Source organism: Bombina bombina, chromosome 9 (genome assembly GCF_027579735.1).
Source record: "Bombina bombina isolate aBomBom1 chromosome 9, aBomBom1.pri, whole genome shotgun sequence".
Lineage (NCBI taxonomy): Eukaryota > Metazoa > Chordata > Amphibia > Anura > Bombinatoridae > Bombina > Bombina bombina.
This window is the reverse complement of record NC_069507.1, coordinates 266,217,532-266,223,531: the sequence shown is the minus strand read 5'-3', so window position 1 is coordinate 266,223,531 and position 6,000 is coordinate 266,217,532.

The following is a 6,000-nucleotide window of genomic DNA, read 5'->3' as shown; positions in this document are numbered from 1 at the left end:
CCGGGTACACATCCTATGACCCTGCAACATGCTCAGCCCTGGGTGCCACTGGCACTCACAGGAAGCTGTGCTGTCCCCAGAGCCACAAGCAGTTAACCCCAGACAGGTCTGGGTGCAAGAACCATAGGGAAAATTACAAAACAAATTAATACAACACACAGAGAAAACCCAGCACTCACTTACAAGCTCTCAGCTAAGATTTAAAAGCAAAACTGGAAAGGATTTGAAAGCTTGCATTGTGTGGCTGTTTTAGGGTCTCAGGTATTGGAGAGGACCTTGACGTGGTACCTGAGCTTGTCCCATTTGGCCAGATGCGGTGACTAACCTTTCCAGTTTTGCTTTTAAATCTTAGCTGAGAGCTTGTAAGTGAGTGCTGGGTTTTCTCTGTGTGTTGTATTAATTTGTTTTGTAATTTTCCCTATGGTTCTTGCACCCAGACCTGTCTGGGGTTAACTGCTTGTGGCTCTGGGGACAGCACAGCTTCCTGTGAGTGCCAGTGGCACCCAGGGCTGAGCATGTTGCAGGGTCATAGGATGTGTACCCGGTCCGGTATGAGAGTGCAGTTCCCTTCCGTGTTTTGTATATGTCTAGGGTGATTACATATTCCTGTGCACCCTTTTTTTGTTTTCAGTTTGTCTGGATTTGAAAGCTTGCATTGTGTGGCTGTTTTAGGGTCTCAGGTATTGGAGAGGACCTTGACGTGGTACCTGAGCTTGTCCCATTTGGCCAGATGCGGTGACTAACCTTTCCAGTTTTGCTTTTAAATCTTAGCTGAGAGCTTGTAAGTGAGTGCTGGGTTTTCTCTGTGTGTTGTATTAATTTGTTTTGTAATTTTCCCTATGGTTCTTGCACCCAGACCTGTCTGGGGTTAACTGCTTGTGGCTCTGGGGACAGCACAGCTTCCTGTGAGTGCCAGTGGCACCCAGGGCTGAGCATGTTGCAGGGTCATAGGATGTGTACCCGGTCCGGTATGAGAGTGCAGTTCCCTTCCGTGTTTTGTATATGTCTAGGGTGATTACATATTCCTGTGCACCCTTTTTTTCTTTTCAGTTTGTCTGGATTTGAAAGCTTGCATTGTGTGGCTGTTTTAGGGTCTCAGGTATTGGAGAGGACCTTGACGTGGTACCTGAGCTTGTCCCATTTGGCCAGATGCAGTGACTAACCTTTCCAGTTTTGCTTTTAAATCTTAGCTGAGAGCTTGTAAGTGAGTGCTGGGTTTTCTCTGTGTGTTGTATTAATTTGTTTTGTAATTTTCCCTATGGTTCTTGCACCCAGACCTGTCTGGGGTTAACTGCTTGTGGCTCTGGGGACAGCACAGCTTCCTGTGAGTGCCAGTGGCACCCAGGGCTGAGCATGTTGCAGGGTCATAGGATGTGTACCCGGTCCGGTATGAGAGTGCAGTTCCCTTCCGTGTTTTGTATATGTCTAGGGTGATTACATATTCCTGTGCACCCTTTTTTTGTTTTCAGTTTGTCTGGATTTGAAAGCTTGCATTGTGTGGCTGTTTTAGGGTCTCAGGTATTGGAGAGGACCTTGACGTGGTACCTGAGCTTGTCCCATTTGGCCAGATGCGGTGACTAACCTTTCCAGTTTTGCTTTTAAATCTTAGCTGAGAGCTTGTAAGTGAGTGCTGGGTTTTCTATGTGTGTTGTATTAATTTGTTTTGTAATTTTCCCTATGGTTCTTGCACCCAGACCTGTCTGGGGTTAACTGCTTGTGGCTCTGGGGACAGCACAGCTTCCTGTGAGTGCCAGTGGCACCCAGGGCTGAGCATGTTGCAGGGTCATAGGATGTGTACCCGGTCCGGTATGAGAGTGCAGTTCCCTTCCGTGTTTTGTATATGTCTAGGGTGATTACATATTCCTGTGCACCCTTTTTTTGTTTTCAGTTTGTTTGGATTTGAAAGCTTGCATTGTGTGGCTGTTTTAGGGTCTCAGGTATTGGAGAGGACCTTGACGTGGTACCTGAGCTTGTCCCATTTGGCCAGATGCGGTGACTAACCTTTCCATTTTTGCTTTTAAATCTTAGCTGAGAGCTTGTAAGTGAGTGCTGGGTTTTCTCTGTGTGTTGTATTAATTTGTTTTGTAATTTTCCCTATGGTTCTTGCACCCAGACCTGTCTGGGGTTAACTGCTTGTGGCTCTGGGGACAGCACAGCTTCCTGTGAGTGCCAGTGGCACCCAGGGCTGAGCATGTTGCAGGGTCATAGGATGTGTACCCGGTCCGGTATGAGAGTGCAGTTCCCTTCCGTGTTTTGTATATGTCTAGGGTGATTACATATTCCTGTGCACCCTTTTTTTGTTTTCAGTTTGTCTGGATTTGAAAGCTTGCATTGTGTGGCTGTTTTAGGGTCTCAGGTATTGGAGAGGACCTTGACGTGGTACCTGAGCTTGTCCCATTTGGCCAGATGCGGTGACTAACCTTTCCAGTTTTGCTTTTAAATCTTAGCTGAGAGCTTGTAAGTGAGTGCTGGGTTTTCTCTGTGTGTTGTATTAATTTGTTTTGTAATTTTCCCTATGGTTCTTGCACCCAGACCTGTCTGGGGTTAACTGCTTGTGGCTCTGGGGACAGCACAGCTTCCTGTGAGTGCCAGTGGCACCCAGGGCTGAGCATGTTGCAGGGTCATAGGATGTGTACCCGGTCCGGTATGAGAGTGCAGTTCCCTTCCGTGTTTTGTATATATATATATATATAAATACTAGCTGTTGCCCACAGCTTTTCTTGCAGGGGTTTTGTGATTTCAGTTCGCTCATACACATATGGTGGTCCTGCCCCAAACTGACCACCTTTTGGGCGACAGTTATAGGGGAATTGTCAGCTAAATTGAAAACAATTATACCAAACACTCCTGAAACCCTGTTATTCCTACATCTTCCTAACATCAAAACTTCCCACAGCAGGGCCCTACTTCTATTAATGCTCACAGGAGCTAAGAAACTCATCCCAAAGATGTTGAAATCTAAGGAGGTCCCTATGTTGGCAGCCTAGCGCTCCGCTGTAGAGGAGCTATTAATTATGGAAAGATTGCATTACTTCAAGTGCAGCCAAATGGTTAACTATGAATTGATGACAGCCGTTTGGGCCCCTGCCCCTGCGTGAAGCTCACACGCGACAGTTCCTAATTCCCATATGATCAACAGCCACCCCCAACTCCCACCCATTGTGTGTGTTTTTTTTTTCTCCCCTCCCCCTTTCCCCCTTCTTTTAGCTAACTTTTAACTTTTCTTTCGCTTCTACCGGTGTACTGGAAAAATCTTACATTCAATATACGTATTATTTGTCCATATAGGTTTGTATAAATATTGTTCTAAAATATTAAAATGTCAAGCTTGTCTTCACTGTAATATGGAATTGTAATAAGTGTACGCGCTGCGGTCAACCACATATGTATGCTTTGTACCATCTCAAATGTGACTGTTTTTTTATTTGATTGATCTGCTTAATAAAGCTTGTTTAAAAAAAAAAAAAAACACCCCAAAATAAAAACCTAATCTAGAATAAACTACCAATGGCCCTTAAAAGGACCTTTTATTCGGCATTGCCCTAAAGAAATCAGCTCTATTTATGAAATAAAGCGGCGAGAAGTCTACATCCAGCGTCATCTTCTATCTTGATCACGGCGGCGCGGAGCGGGTCCATCCTGAAGACATCCGGCGCGGAGAATCCTCTTCATATGGTCGCAGCTGTACACTGAATCTTCAATGCAAGCTACGCAATCAAAGATGGCGTCCCTTGCATTCCTATTGGCTGAAAATTTTGAATCAGCCAATAGGAATTAGAGCTGCTAAAATCCTATTGACTGTTCAAATCAGCCAATAGGATTTAAGCAGCTCTAATTCTATTGGATGATGAATCAGCCAATAGAATGAGGGCTGCTTAAATCCTATTGGCTGATTTGAACAGCCAATAGGATATTAGCAGCTCTAATTCCTATTGGCTGATTCAAATCTTTCAGCCAATAGGAATGCAAGGGACGCCATTATAGATTGCGTACCTTGCATTGAAGATTCAGAGTATGGCGGCGACTGTATAAAGAGGATGCTCTGCGCCGGATGTCCTCAAGGATGGACACGCTCCGTGCCACCGGGATCAAGATAGAAGATGCCGCCTGGATGAAGATTGAAGAGGCCGCCTGGATGAAGACTTCTCGCCGCCTGGATGAGGACTTTTTTTGAGGGTTTTTTGGGTGTTTTTTTTTTTTAGTTTAGGGTTTGGGCATGTAAAAGAGCTAAATGCACTTTTAAGGGCAATGCCCATCCAAATGCCCTTTTCAGGGCAATGGGTAGCTTAGGTTTTTGTTAGAGTTAGGTTTTTTATTATGGGAGATTGGTTGGGTGGTGGGTTTTACTGTTGGGGGGGTCTTTGTATTTTTTTACATGTAAAAGAGCTGTTTAACTTAGGGCAGAGCCCTACAAAAGGCCCTTTTAAGGGCTATCGGTAGTTTATTGTAGGCTAGGTTTTTTTTTATTTTGGTTGGGCTTTTTTATTTTGATAGGGCTATTAGATTAGGTGTGATTCTTTTTTTTTTTTTTTTTTTTTTTATAATTTCGTTTGTTATTTTCCGTAATTTAGTGTTTGTTATTTTTTGTAATTTAGTCTTTTTTTTTTGTAATTAGATAGTTTGTAATTTTTATAGTATTAGGATTTTTTAATGTGTATTTTAGTTTAATTGGTAGTTAGTTTAATTTTAGTTTAATAATTATATTAGTTTAATTGTTAGTTTAAACTTATTTTTTTTAATTTGACAGGTAAATTTAAATTTAATTTAAGATAGGGAAATTGTAATATTAATATAAAGTTAGGGGGGCGTTAGGTTTAGGGGTTACTTGTTTAAATTACTTTATTGCGATGTGGGGGGCGTTAGGTTTAGGGGTTACTTGTTTAAATTACTTTATTGCGATGTGGGGGGCTTTAGGTTTAGGGGTTAATACTTTAATTTATTATATTTCATTGTTGAGTGCTTTTGGGTTTAGGGGTTAATAGGTTTATTATAGTGGCAGCAGTGTAGGACTTAATAACTTTAGCACAGTGGGGTCGATGTGGGCGGACGGCAGATTAGGGGTTAATATTTAAAAAGTGTTTGCGATGTGGGAGGGCGGTGGTTTAGGGGTTAATAACTTTAGTATAGTGGTGATGTCGGGGAGCGGCAGAATAGGGTTTAATACATTTTCTTAGTGGCGGCGATGTTGGGAGTGGCAGATTAGGGGTTAATAAATGTATTATAGTGTTTGCAATGCGGGAGGGCCTCGGTTTAGGGGTTAAGAGGTAGTTTATGGGTGTTTAGTGTACTTTGTAGCAGTTTAGTTATGAGTTTTATGCAATAGATTTGTAGCGTAAAACTCATAACTACTGACTTTAGATGGCGTTAAGGATCTTGTCGTTTTAGGCTGTAACGCCGTTTTTTTTTAGCCAGAACGCAAAACTCGTAATACCAGCGCAATAGGAATCCCATGAAAAAACGTCATTTTTAAGAGTGCGGTACTGACGTTGCGACGCTGAAATTACCATATTTTCAGCGTTAAAAGACGAACGTACAGACTTGTAATCTAGCTGAGTATTAGACTAGAAATACTATTGTCAATACTAATGTCAAATTCGAATTTGAAGGTCACATTCGAATATTAAAACAGTATTAGACTAGAAATACTATTTCAAATTTGAATGTTACATTCGAATTCGAATGTTACATTCAAATTCGAAAATTACATTTATAAAACACAGTATTCGAATTTGAATATTACATTTATAAAACACAGTATTCGAATTCGAATATTACATTTATAAAACACAGTATTAGACTAGAAATACTATTTCAAATTCGAATGTGACATTCAGAATTCGAATTTAGCATTCAAATTTGAATATTACATTTATTAAACACAGTTGTAGACTAGAAATACTATTTCGAATTTGAATGTAGCATTCAAAATCGAATATTACATTTAAAAAAAAGTATTAGACTAGAAATACTATTTCGAATTCGATTGTGACATTCAAATTC